Source organism: Phodopus roborovskii, unplaced genomic scaffold, assembly GCF_943737965.1.
Source record: "Phodopus roborovskii unplaced genomic scaffold, PHOROB, whole genome shotgun sequence".
In the NCBI taxonomy this organism is placed as follows: domain Eukaryota; kingdom Metazoa; phylum Chordata; class Mammalia; order Rodentia; family Cricetidae; genus Phodopus; species Phodopus roborovskii.
The window spans coordinates 60,367,963-60,383,442 of record NW_026126407.1 but is presented as its reverse complement, the minus strand read 5'-3'; positions in this window follow the sequence as shown (position 1 = coordinate 60,383,442).

The following is a 15,480-nucleotide window of genomic DNA, read 5'->3' as shown; positions in this document are numbered from 1 at the left end:
CACTGTTAATGTGATTTCCATCCCTCACGCAGAATCCTCATTATGGCCCAGTGTGTTCATGCTCTTATCCTGTGTTATCACATATTGGTCTTGTGCTCAGATTACTTTCATTGTACATGAGTACAGAGACAAAGCGCTGTCGCCCAAGCTCTAACAGCCAACACAGTCACTTTCCAGGTGTCTTCAGTGATGTTCACGGTCTTCTCCCAGGTGCCGTAGATGTAACTCATAGATTCACAACATTCATACACACCATCTAAGCACTCTAGAGTAGTGTCAAATCCCCCCTTTCAGGTTAGGTTATAGGAGGAGTGAGGAGGTGAGGATTCCGTTTTGATTTAGCATTAGTTTTAGTGCTAGTGTTACAGTTAGTGTTGGGATTGCAATAGTATGCCCATTTAGTTTCGATTTCAGTTCTCGGTTAAATCAGGGATAGCGATAGTGTTAGGGTTAGCGTTTGCTTAGGGTTAGGGTTAGGGTTAGCAGCAATGTAGTTTTACTTTCTCCTAGTGTATCCACGCACGATGCACAGAAACACAGCATCCAACTACACCATCGCAGATCTCTACCACGTTGAGAATACACCCAATGAGACTGTGAGTGTAGAATCGCACATTGGAGAAGGATTTTAGCTGGGTCACAAACTGACGCCTCCAGTCACAGCGTGATCACACACTGGTTTCGGCACTCTGAGAAAGGGAAAATCCAGGCCCAATGTCTGACAGACTCACACAAAGTTTTGGCACTGATACCGATTAAGGTCCTCTGACACCTAGGTTCACTCCCTTCACGAACACTGTATTAGCCAACGACCATAATGTCAAATTAACCTGGTTCGATGCCGCATATGCCCTACAGTGTTTCCTGACTCTCAACACGTTGTGTAAACAAACGCTCACAATATCCCACGACCTAAGCTCGACTTGTTGACACTCGACCATAATGTCAGCAGAACCTCTCAGCCTAAGAGCAGTACTGCACAGTGTTAAAACTGGCTACCACTACCGATGCACTGTTAATGTGATTTCCATCCCTCACGCAGAATCCTCATTATGGCCCAGTGTGTTCATGCTCTTATCCTGTGTTATCACATATTGGTCTTCTGCTCAGATTACTTTCATTGTACATGAGCACAGAGACAAAGCGCTGTCGCCCAAGCTCTAACAGCCAACACAGTCACTTTCCAGGTGTCTTCAATGATGTTCACGGTCTTCTCCCAGGTGCCGTAGATGTAACTCATAGATTCACAACATTCATACACACCATCTAAGCACTCTAGAGTAGTGTCAAATCCCCCCTTTCAGGTTAGGTTATAGGAGGAGTGAGGGGGTGAGGATTCCGTTTTGATTTAGCATTAGTTTTAGTGCTAGTGTTACCGTTAGTGTTGGGATTGCAATAGTATGCCCATTTAGTTTCGATTTCAGTTCTCGGTTAAATCAGGGATAGCGATGGTGGTAGGGTTAGCGTATGCTTAGGGTTAGGGTTAGGGTTAGCAGCAATGTAGTTTTACTTTCTCCTAGTGTATCCACGCACGATGCACAGAATCACAGCATCCAACTACACCATCGCAGATCTATACCACGTTGATAATACACCCAATGAGACTGTGAGTGTAGAATCGCACATTGGAGAAGGATTTTAGCTGGGTCACAAACTGACGCCTCCAGTCACAGCGTGATCACACACTGGTTTCAGCACTCTGAGAAAGGGAAAATCCAGTCCCAATGTCTGACAGACTCACACAAGGTTTTGGCACTGATACTGATTAAGGTCCACTGACACCTAGGTTCACTCCCTTCACGAACACTGTATTAGCCAACGATGGTAATGTCAAGTTAATCTCGTTCAATGCCGCATATGCCCTACAGTGTTTCCTGACTCACATACACTTTGTAAACAAACGCTCACAATATCCCACGACCTAAGCTCGACTTGTTGACACTCGACCATAATGTCAGCAGAACCTCTCAGCCTAAGAGCAGTACTGCACAGTGTTAAAACTGGCTACCACTACCGATGCACTGTTAATGTGATTTCCATCCCTCACGCAGAATCCTCATTATGGCCCAGTGTGTTCATGCTCTTATCCTGTGTTATCACATATTGTTCTTCTGCTCAGATTACTTTCATTGTACATGAGTACAGAGACAAAGCGCTGTCGCCCAAGCTCTAACAGCCAACACAGTCACTTTCCAGGTGTCTTCAGTGATGTTCACGGTCTTCTCCCAGGTGCCGTAGATGTAACTCATAGATTCACAACATTCATACACACCATCTAAGCACTCTAGAGTAGTGTCAAATCCCCCCTTTCAGGTTAGGTTATAGGAGGAGTGAGGGGGTGAGGATTCCGTTTTGATTTAGCATTAATTTTAGTGCTAGTGTTACAGTTAGTGTTGGGATTGCAATAGTATTCCCATTAAGTTTCGATTTCAGTTCTCGGTTAAATCAGGGATAGCGATAGTGATAGGGTTAGCGTTTGCTTAGGGTTAGGGTTAGGGTTAGCAGCAATGTAGTTTTACTTTCTCCTAGTGTATCCACGCACGATGCACAGAATCACAGCATCCAAATACACCATCGCAGCTCTATACCACTTTGAGAATACACCCAATGAGACTGTGAGTGTAGACTCGCACATTGGAGAAGGAGTTTAGCTGAGTCACAAACTGACGCCTCCAGTCACAGCGTGATCACACACTGGTTTCGGCACTCTGAGAAAGGGAAAATCCAGTCCCAATGTCTGACAGACTCACACAATGTTTTGGCACTGATACCGATTAAGGTCCACTGACACCTACGTTCACTCCCTTCACGAACACTGTATTAGCCAACGACCATAATGTCAATTTAATCTCGTTCAATGCCGCATATGCCCTACAGTGTTTCCTGACTCTCATACACTTTGTAAACAAACGCTCACAATATCCCACGACCTAAGCTCGACTTGTTGACACTCGACCATAATGTCAGCAGAACCTCTCAGCCTAAGAGCAGTACTGCACAGTGTTAAAACTGGCTACCACTACCGATGCACTGTTACTGTGATTTCCATCCCTCACGCAGAATCCTCATTATGGCCCAGTGTGTTCATGCTCTTATCCTGTGTTATCACATATTGTTCTTCTGCTCAGATTACTTTCATTGTACATGAGTACAGAGACAAAGCGCTGTCGCCCAAGCTCTAACAGCCAACACAGTCACTTTCCAGGTGTCTTCAGTGATGTTCACGGTCTTCTCCCAGGTGCCGTAGATGTAACTCATAGATTCACAAAATCCACACACACCATCTAAGCACTCTAGAGTAGTGTCAAATCCCCCTTTCAGGTTAGGTTATAGGAGGAGTGAGGGGGTGAGGATTCCGTTTTGATTTAGCATTAATTTTAGTGCTAGTGTTACAGTTAGTGTTGGGCTTGCAATAGTATGCCCATTAAGTTTCGATTTCAGTTCTCGGTTAAATCAGGGATAGCGATAGTGTTAGGGTTAGCGTATGCTTAGGGTTAGGGTTAGGGTTAGCAGCAATGTAGTTTTACTTTCTCCTAGTGTATCCACGCACGATGCACAGAATCACAGCATCCAACTACACCATCGCAGATCTATACCACGTTGATAATACACCCAATGAGACTGTGAGTGTAGAATCGCACATTGGAGAAGGATTTTAGCTGGGTCACAAACTGACGCCTCCAGTCACAGCGTGATCACACACTGGTTTCGGCACTCTGAGAAAGGGAAATCCAGTCCCAATGTCTGACAGACTCACACAATGTTTTGGCACTGATACCGATTAAGGTCCACTGACACCTACGTTCACTCCCTTCACGAACACTGTATTAGCCAACGACCATAATGTCAATTTAAACTCGTTCAATGCCGCATATGCCCTACAGTGTTTCCTGACTCTCATACACTTTGTAAACAAACGCTCACAATATCCCACGACCTAAGCTCGACTTGTTGACACTCGACCATAATGTCAGCAGAACCTCTCAGCCTAAGAGCAGTACTGCACAGTGTTAAAACTGGCTACCACTACCGATGCACTGTTAATGTGATTTCCATCCCTCACGCAGAATCCTCATTATGGCCCAGTGTGTTCATGCTCTTATCCTGTGTTATCACATATTGTTCTTCTGCTCAGATTACTTTCATTGTACATGAGTACAGAGACAAAGCGCTGTCGCCCAAGCTCTAACAGCCAACACAGTCACTTTCCAGGTGTCTTCAGTGATGTTCACGGTCTTCTCCCAGGTGCCGTAGATGTAACTCATAGATTCACAACATTCATACACACCATCTAAGCACTCTAGAGTAGTGTCAAATCCCCCCTTTCAGGTTAGGTTATAGGAGGAGTGAGGGGGTGAGGATTCTGTTTTGATTTAGCATTAATTTTAGTGCTAGTGTTACAGTTAGTGTTGGGCTTGCAATAGTATGCCCATTAAGTTTCGATTTCAGTTCTCGGTTAAATCAGGGATAGCGATAGTGTTAGGGTTAGCGTATGCTTAGGGTTAGGGTTAGGGTTAGGCAGCAATGTAGTTTTACTTTCTCCTAGTGTATCCACGCACGATGCACAGAATCACAGCATCCAACTACACCATCGCAGATCTATACCACGTTGATAATACACCCAATGAGACTGTGAGTGTAGAATCGCACATTGGAGAAGGATTTTAGCTGGGTCACAAACTGACGCCTCCAGTCACAGCGTGATCACACACTGGTTTCGGCACTCTGAGAAAGGGAAAATCCAGTCCCAATGTCTGACAGACTCACACAAAGTTTTGGCACTGATACTGATTAAGGTCCACTGACACCTAGGTTCACTCCCTTCACGAACACTGTATTAGCCAACGACGGTAATGTCAAGTTAATCTCGTTCAATGCCGCATATGCCCTACAGTGTTTCCTGACTCTCATACACTTTGTAAACATACGCTCACAATATCCCACGACCTAAGCTCGACTTGTTGACACTCGACCATAATGTCAGCAGAACCTCTCAGCCTAAGAGCAGTACTGCACAGTGTTAAAACTGGCTACCACTACCGATGCACTGTTAATGTGATTTCCATCCCTCACGCAGAATCCTCATTATGGCCCAGTGTGTTCATGCTCTTATCCTGTGTTATCACATATTGGTCTTGTGCTCAGATTACTTTCATTGTATACGAGCAGAGAGACAAAGCGCTGTCGCCCAAGCTCTAACAGCCAACACAGTCACTTTCCAGGTGTCTTCAATGAGGCTCACGGTCTTCTCATAGGTGCCATAGATGTAACTCAAAGATTCACAACATTCATACACACCATCTAAGCATTCTAGAGTAGTGTCAAATCCCCCCTTTCAGGTTAGGTTATAGGAGGAGTGAGGGGGTGAGGATTCCGTTTTGCTTTAGCATTAGTTTTAGTGCTAGTGTTACCATTAGTGTTGGGATTGCAATAGTATTCCCATTAAGTTTCGATTTCAGTTCTCGGTTAAATCAGGGATAGCGATAGTGTTAGGGTTAGCGTTTGCTTAGGGTTAGGGTTAGGGTTAGCAGCAATGTAGTTTTACTTTCTCCTAGTGTATCCACGCACGATGCACACAAACACAGCATCCAAATACACCATCACAGCTCTATACCACGTTGAGAATACACCCAATGAGACTGTGAGTGTAGACTCGCACATTGGAGAAGGAGTTTAGCTGAGTCACAAACTGACGCCTCCAGTCACAGCGTGATCACACACTGGTTTCGGCACTCTGAGAAAGGGAAATCCAGTCCCAATGTCTGACAGACTCACACAATGTTTTGGCACTGATACCGATTAAGGTCCACTGACACCTACGTTCACTCCCTTCACGAACACTGTATTAGCCAACGACCATAATGTCAATTTAATCTCGTTCAATGCCGCATATGCCATACAGTGTTTCCTGACTCTCATACACTTTGTAAACAAACGCTCACAATATCCCACGACCTAAGCTCGACTTGTTGACACTCGACCATAATGTCAGCAGAACCTCTCAGCCTAAGAGCAGTACTGCACAGTGTTAAAACTGGCTACCACTACCGATGCACTGTTACTGTGATTTCCATCCCTCACGCAGAATCCTCATTATGGCCCAGTGTGTTCATGCTCTTATCCTGTGTTATCACATATTGTTCTTCTGCTCAGATTACTTTCATTGTACATGAGTACAGAGACAAAGCGCTGTCGCCCAAGCTCTAACAGCCAACACAGTCACTTTCCAGGTGTCTTCAGTGATGTTCACGGTCTTCTCCCAGGTGCCGTAGATGTAACTCATAGATTCACAAAATCCACACACACCATGTAAGCACTCTAGAGTAGTGTCAAATCCCCCCTTTCAGGTTAGGTTATAGGAGGAGTGAGGGGGTGAGGATTCCGTTTTGATTTAGCATTAATTTTAGTGCTAGTGTTACAGTTAGTGTTGGGCTTGCAATAGTATGCCCATTAAGTTTCGATTTCAGTTCTCGGTTAAATCAGGGATAGCGATAGTGTTAGGGTTAGCGTATGCTTAGGGTTAGGGTTAGGGTTAGCAGCAATGTAGTTTTACTTTCTCCTAGTGTATCCACGCACGATGCACAGAATCACAGCATCCAACTACACCATCGCAGATCTATACCACGTTGATAATACACCCAATGAGACTGTGAGTGTAGAATCGCACATTGGAGAAGGATTTTAGCTGGGTCACAAACTGACGCCTCCAGTCACAGCGTGATCACACACTGGTTTCGGCACTCTGAGAAAGGGAAATCCAGTCCCAATGTCTGACAGACTCACACAATGTTTTGGCACTGATACCGATTAAGGTCCACTGACACCTACGTTCACTCCCTTCACGAACACTGTATTAGCCAACGACCATAATGTCAATTTAAACTCGTTCAATGCCGCATATGCCATACAGTGTTTCCTGACTCTCATACACTTTGTAAACAAACGCTCACAATATCCCACGACCTAAGATCGACTTGTTGACACTCGACCATAATGTCAGCAGAACCTCTCAGCCTAAGAGCAGTACTGCACAGTGTTAAAACTGGCTACCACTACCGATGCACTGTTAATGTGATTTCCATCCCTCACGCAGAATCCTCATTATGGCCCAGTGTGTTCATGCTCTTATCCTGTGTTATCACATATTGTTCTTCTGCTCAGATTACTTTCATTGTACATGAGTACAGAGACAAAGCGCTGTCGCCCAAGCTCTAACAGCCAACACAGTCACTTTCCAGGTGTCTTCAGTGATGTTCACGGTCTTCTCCCAGGTGCCGTAGATGTAACTCATAGATTCACAACATTCATACACACCATCTAAGCACTCTAGAGTAGTGTCAAATCCCCCCTTTCAGGTTAGGTTATAGGAGGAGTGAGGGGGTGAGGATTCTGTTTTGATTTAGCATTAATTTTAGTGCTAGTGTTACAGTTAGTGTTGGGCTTGCAATAGTATGCCCATTAAGTTTCGATTTCAGTTCTCGGTTAAATCAGGGATAGCGATAGTGTTAGGGTTAGCGTATGCTTAGGGTTAGGGTTAGGGTTAGCAGCAATGTAGTTTTACTTTCTCCTAGTGTATCCACGCACGATGCACAGAATCACAGCATCCAACTACACCATCGCAGATCTATACCACGTTGATAATACACCCAATGAGACTGTGAGTGTAGAATCGCACATTGGAGAAGGATTTTAGCTGGGTCACAAACTGACGCCTCCAGTCACAGCGTGATCACACACTGGTTTCGGCACTCTGAGAAAGGGAAAATCCAGTCCCAATGTCTGACAGACTCACACAAAGTTTTGGCACTGATACTGATTAAGGTCCACTGACACCTAGGTTCACTCCCTTCACGAACACTGTATTAGCCAACGACGGTAATGTCAAGTTAATCTCGTTCAATGCCGCATATGCCCTACAGTGTTTCCTGACTCTCATACACTTTGTAAACATACGCTCACAATATCCCACGACCTAAGCTCGACTTGTTGACACTCGACCATAATGTCAGCAGAACCTCTCAGCCTAAGAGCAGTACTGCACAGTGTTAAAACTGGCTACCACTACCGATGCACTGTTAATGTGATTTCCATCCCTCACGCAGAATCCTCATTATGGCCCAGTGTGTTCATGCTCTTATCCTGTGTTATCACATATTGGTCTTGTGCTCAGATTACTTTCATTGTACATGAGCACAGAGACAAAGCGCTGTCGCCCAAGCTCTAACAGCCAACACAGTCACTTTCCAGGTGTCTTCAATGAGGCTCACGGTCTTCTCACAGGTGCCATAGATGTAACTCAAAGATTCACAACATTCATACACACCATCTAAGCATTCTAGAGTAGTGTCAAATCCCCCCTTTCAGGTTAGGTTATAGGAGGAGTGAGGGGGTGAGGATTCCGTTTTGCTTTAGCATTAGTTTTAGTGCTAGTGTTACCATTAGTGTTGGGATTGCAATAGTATTCCCATTAAGTTTCGATTTCAGTTCTCGGTTAAATCAGGGATAGAGATAGTGTTAGGGTTAGCGTTTGCTTAGGGTTAGGGTTAGGGTTAGCAGCAATGTAGTTTTACTTTCTCCTAGTGTATCCACGCACGATGCACACAAACACAGCATCCAAATACACCATCACAGCTCTATACCACGTTGAGAATACACCCAATGAGACTGTGAGTGTAGACTCGCACATTGGAGAAGGAGTTTAGCTGAGTCACAAACTGACGCCTCCAGTCACAGCGTGATCACACACTGGTTTCGGCACTCTGAGAAAGGGAAAATCCAGTCCCAATGTCTGACAGACTCACACAATGTTTTGGCACTGATACCGATTAAGGTCCACTGACACCTACGTTCACTCCCTTCACGAACACTGTATTAGCCAACGACCATAATGTCAATTTAATCTGGTTCAATGCCGCATATGCCATACAGTGTTTCCTGACTCTCATACACTTTGTAAACAAATGCTCACAATATCCCACGACCTAAGCTCGACTTGTTGACACTCGACCATAATGTCAGCAGAACCTCTCAGCCTAAGAGCAGTACTGCACAGTGTTAAAACTGGCTACCACTACCGATGCACTGTTACTGTGATTTCCATCCCTCACGCAGAATCCTCATTATGGCCCAGTGTGTTCATGCTCTTATCCTGTGTTATCACATATTGTTCTTCTGCTCAGATTACTTTCATTGTACATGAGTACAGAGACAAAGCGCTGTCGCCCAAGCTCTAACAGCCAACACAGTCACTTTCCAGGTGTCTTCAGTGATGTTCACGGTCTTCTCCCAGGTGCCGTAGATGTAACTCATAGATTCACAAAATCCACACACACCATGTAAGCACTCTAGAGTAGTGTCAAATCCCCCCTTTCAGGTTAGGTTATAGGAGGAGTGAGGGGGTGAGGATTCCGTTTTGATTTAGCATTAATTTTAGTGCTAGTGTTACAGTTAGTGTTGGGCTTGCAATAGTATGCCCATTAAGTTTCGATTTCAGTTCTCGGTTAAATCAGGGATAGCGATAGTGTTAGGGTTAGCGTATGCTTAGGCTTAGGGTTAGGGTTAGCAGCAATGTAGTTTTACTTTCTCCTAGTGTATCCACGCACGATGCACAGAATCACAGCATCCAACTACACCATCGCAGATCTATACCACGTTGATAATACACCCAATGAGACTGTGAGTGTAGAATCGCACTTTGGAGAAGGATTTTAGCTGGGTCACAAACTGACGCCTCCAGTCACAGCGTGATCACACACTGGTTTCGGCACTCTGAGAAAGGGAAATCCAGTCCCAATGTCTGACAGACTCACACAATGTTTTGGCACTGATACCGATTAAGGTCCACTGACACCTAGGTTCACTCCCTTCACGAACACTGTATTAGCCAACGACCATAATGTCAATTTAAACTCGTTCAATGCCGCATATGCCATACAGTGTTTCCTGACTCTCATACACTTTGTAAACAAACGCTCACAATATCCCACGACCTAAGATCGACTTGTTGACACTCGACCATAATGTCAGCAGAACCTCTCAGCCTAAGAGCAGTACTGCACAGTGTTAAAACTGGCTACCACTACCGATGCACTGTTAATGTGATTTCCATCCCTCACGCAGAATCCTCATTATGGCCCAGTGTGTTCATGCTCTTATCCTGTGTTATCACATATTGGTCTTGTGCTCAGATTACTTTCATTGTACATGAGTACAGAGACAAAGCGCTGTCGCCCAAGCTCTAACAGCCAACACAGTCACTTTCCAGGTGTCTTCAGTGATGTTCACGGTCTTCTCCCAGGTGCCGTAGATGTAACTCACAGATTCACAATTCATACACACCATCTAAGCACACTAGAGTAGTGTCAAATCCCCCCTTTCAGGTAAGGTTATAGGAGGAGTGAGGAGGTGAGGATTCCGTTTTATTTAGCATTAGTTTTAGTGCTAGTGTTACCGTTAGTGTTGGGATTGCAATAGTATGCCCATTTAGTTTCGATTTCAGTTCTCGGTTAAATCAGGGATAGCTATAGTGTTAGGGTTAGCGTTTGCTTAGGGTTAAGGTTAGGGTTAGCAGCAATGTAGATTTACTTTCTCCTAGTGTATCCACGCACGATGCACAGAAACACAGCATCCAACTACATCATCCCAGATCTCTACCACGTTGAGAATACACCCAATGAGACTGTGAGTGTAGAATCGCACATTGGAGAAGGATTTTAGCTGGGTCACAAACTGACGCCTCCAGTCACAGCGTGATCACACACTGGTTTCGGCACTCTGAGAAAGGGAAAATCCAGGCCCAATGTATGACAGACTCACACAATGTTTTGGCACTGATACCGATTAAGGTCCTCTGACACCTACGTTCACTCCCTTCACGAACACTGTATTAGCCAACGACCATAATGTCAAATTAACCTGGTTCGATGCCGCATATGCCCTACAGTGTTTCCTGACTCACAAACGTTGTGTAAACAAACGCTCACAATATCCCACGACCTAAGCTCGACTTGTTGACACTCGACCATAATGTCAGCAGAACCTCTCAGCCTAAGAGCAGTACTGCACAGTGTTAAAACTGGCTACCACTACCGATGCACTGTTAATGTGATTTCCATCCCTCACGCAGAATCCTCATTATGGCCCAGTGTGTTCATGCTCTTATCCTGTGTTATCACATATTGGTCTTCTGCTCAGATTACTTTCATTGTACATGAGCACAGAGACAAAGCGCTGTCGCCCAAGCTCTAACAGCCAACACAGTCACTTTCCAGGTGTCTTCAATGATGTTCACGGTCTTCTCCCAGGTGCCGTAGATGTAACTCATAGATTCACATCATTCATACACACCATCTAAGCACTCTAGAGTAGTGTCAAATCCCCCCTTTCAGGTTAGGTTATAGGAGGAGTGAGGGGGTGAGGATTCCGTTTTGATTTAGCATTAGTTTTAGTGCTAGTGTTACAGTTAGTGTTGGGCTTGCAATAGTATGCCCATTAAGTTTCGATTTCAGTTCTCGGTTAAATCAGGGATAGCGATGGTGGTAGGGTTAGCGTATGCTTAGGGTTAGGGTTAGGGTTAGGGTTAGGGTTAGCAGCAATGTAGTTTTACTTTCTCCTAGTGTATCCACGCACGATGCACAGAAACACAGCATCCAAATACACCATCGCAGCTCTATACCACGTTGAGAATACACCCAATGAGACAGTGAGTGTAGACTCCCACATTGGAGAAGTAGTTTAGTTGAGTCCCAAACTGAACCCTCCAGTCACAGCGTGATCACACACTGGTTTCGGCACTCTGAGAAAGGGAAAATCCAGTCCCAATGTCTGACAGACTCACACAATGTTTTGGCACTGATACCGATTAAGGTCCTCTGACACCTAGGTTCACTCCCTTCATGAACACTGTATTAGCCAACGACCATAATGTCAAATTAACCTGGTTCGATGCCGCATATGCCCTACAGTGTTTCCTGACTCTCAAACGTTGTGTAAACAAACGCTCACAATATCCCACTACTTAAGCTCGACTTGTTGACACTCGACCATAATATCAGCAGAACCTCTCAGCCTAAGAGCAGTACTGCACGGTGTTAAAACTGGCTACCACTACCGATGCACTGTTAATGTGATTTCCATTCCTCACGCAGAATCCTCATTATGGCCCAGTGTGTTCATGCTCTTATCCTGCGTTATCACATATTGGTCTTGTGCTCAGATTACTTTCATTGCACACGAGCACAGAGACAAAGCGCTGTCGCCCAAGCTCTAACAGCCAACACAGTCACTTTCCAGGTGTCTTCAATGATGTTCACGGTCTTTTCACAGGTGCCATAGATGTAACTCATAGATTCACAAAATTCACACACTCCCTCTAAGCACTCCAGAGTAGTGTCAAATCCTCCTTTTCAGGTTAAGTTGTAGGAGGAGTGTGGGGGTGAGGATTCCGTTTTGATTTAGCATTAATTTTAGTGCTAGTGTTACAGTTAGTGTTGGGCTTGCAATAGTATGCCCATTAAGTTTCGATTTCAGTTCTCGGTTAAATCAGGGATAGCGATGGTGGTAGGGTTAGCGTATGCTTAGGGTTAGGGTTAGGGTTAGGGTTAGGGTTAGCAGCAATGTAGTTTTACTTTCTCCTAGTGTATCCACGCACGATGCACAGAAACACAGCATCCAAATACACCATCGCAGCTCTATACCACGTTGAGAATACACCCAATGAGACAGTGAGTGTAGACTCCCACATTGGAGAAGTAGTTTAGCTGAGTCCCAAACTGAACCCTCCAGTCACAGCGTGATCACACACTGATTTCGGCACTCTGAGAAAGGGAAAATCCAGTCCCAATGTCTGACAGACTCACACAATGTTTTGGCACTGATACCGATTAAGGTCCTCTGACACCTAGGTTCACTCCCTTCATGAACACTGTATTAGCCAACGACCATAATGTCAAATTAACCTGGTTCGATGCCGCATATGCCCTACAGTGTTTCCTGACTCTCAAACGTTGTGTAAACAAACGCTCACAATATCCCACTACTTAAGCTCGACTTGTTGACACTCGACCATAATATCAGCAGAACCTCTCAGCCTAAGAGCAGTACTGCACGGTGTTAAAACTGGCTACCACTACCGATGCACTGTTAATGTGATTTCCATTCCTCACGCAGAATCCTCATTATGGCCCAGTGTGTTCATGCTCTTATCCTGCGTTATCACATATTGGTCTTCTGCTCAGATTACTTTCATTGTACACGAGCACAGAGACAAAGCGCTGTCGCCCAAGCTCTAACAGCCAACACAGTCACTTTCCAGGTGTCTTCAATGATGTTCACGGTCTTTTCACAGGTGCCATAGATGTAACTCATAGATTCACAAAATTCACACACTCCCTCTAAGCACTCCAGAGTAGTGTCAAATCCTCCTTTTCAGGTTAAGTTGTAGGAGGAGTGTGGGGTTGAGGATTCCGTTTTGATTTAGCATTAATTTTAGTGCTAGTGTTACAGTTAGTGTTGGGCTTGCAATAGTATGCCCATTAAGTTTCGATTTCAGTTCTCGGTTAAATCAGGGATAGCGATGGTGTTAGGGTTAGCGTATGCTTAGGGTTAGGGTTAGGGTTAGCAGCAATGTAGTTTTACTTTCTCCTAGTGTATCCACGCACGATGCACAGAAACACAGCATCCAACTATACCATCGCAGCTCTATACCACGTTGAGAATACACCCAATGAGACTGTGAGTGTAGTCTCGCACGTTGGAAAAGGACTTTAGCTGAGTCACAAACTGACGACTCCAGTCACAGCGTGATCACACACTGGTTGCTGCACTCTGAGAAAGGGAAAATCCAGTCCCAATGTCTGACAGACTCACACAATGTTTTGGCACTGATACCGATTAAGGTCCACTGACACCTAGGTTCACTCCCTTCCCGAACACTGTATTAGCCAACAAATGTAATGTCAAATTAATCTCGTTCGATGCCGCATATGCCCTACAGTGTTTCCTGACTCTCGTGTGTTGTGTAAACAAACGCTCACATTATCCTACTACCTAAACGCGACTTGGCGACACTCGACCATAATGTCAGCAGAACCTCTCAGCCTAAGAGCAGTACTGCACAGTGTTAAAACTGGCTACCACTACCGATGCACTCTTAATGTGATTTCCATCATTCTCGCAAAATCCTCAACATGGCCCACTGTGTTCATGCTCTTATCCTGTGTTATCATATATTGGTCTTGTGCTCAGAATACTTTCATTGTACACGAGTACAGAAACAAAGCGCTGTCACCCAAGCTCTAACAGCCAACACAGTCACTTTCTAGGTGTCTTCAATGAGGTTCACGGTCTTCTCGCAGGTGCCATAGATTTAACTCATAGATTCACAACATGCACACACACCATCTAAGTCCTCTAGAGTAGTGTGAAAGTCCTCCCTTTCAGGTTAAGTTGTAGGAGGAGTGTGGGGTGAGGATTCTGTTTTGCTTTAGCATTAGTTTTAGTGCTATTGTTTCCGTTAGTGTTGGGATTGCAATAATATTCCCATTAAGTTTCGATTTCAGTTCTCCGTTAAATCAGGGATAGCGATAGTGTTAGGGTTAGCTTTTGCTTAGGGTTAGCGTTAGGGTTAGGGTTAGCAGCAATGTAGTTTTACTTTCTCCTAGTGTATCCACGCACGATGCACACAAACACAGCATCAAAATACACCATCACAGCTCTATACCACGTTGAGAATACACCCAATGAGACTGTGAGTGTAGACTCGCACATTGGAGAAGGATTTTAGCTGAGTCACAAACTGACGCCTCCAGTCACAGCGTGATCACACACTGGTTTCGGCACTCTGAGAAAGGGAAATCCAGTCCCAATGTCTGACAGACTCACACAATATTTTGGCACTGATACCGATTAAGGTCCACTGACACCTACGTTCACTCCGTTCACGAACACTGTATTAGCCAACGACCATAATGTCAATTTAATCTCGTTCAATGCCGCATATGCCCTACAGTGTTTCCTGACTCTCATACACTTTGTAAACAAACGCTCACAATATCCCACGACCTAAGCTCGACTTGTTGACACTCGACCATAATGTCAGCAGAACCTCTCAGCCTAAGAGCAGTACTGCACAGTGTTAAAACTGGCTACCACTACCGATGCACTGTTAATGTGATTTCCATCCCTCACGCAGAATCCTCATTATGGCCCAGTGTGTTCATGCTCTTATCCTGTGTTATCACATATTGTTCTTCTGCTCAGATTACTTTCATTGTACATGAGTACAGAGACAAAGCGCTGTCGCCCAAGCTCTAACAGCCAACACAGTCACTTTCCAGGTGTCTTCAGTGATGTTCACGGTCTTCTCCCAGGTGCCGTAGATGTAACTCATAGATTCACAACATTCATACACACCATCTAAGCACTCTAGAGTAGTGTCAAATCCCCCCTTTCAGGTTAGGTTATAGGAGGAGTGAGGGGGTG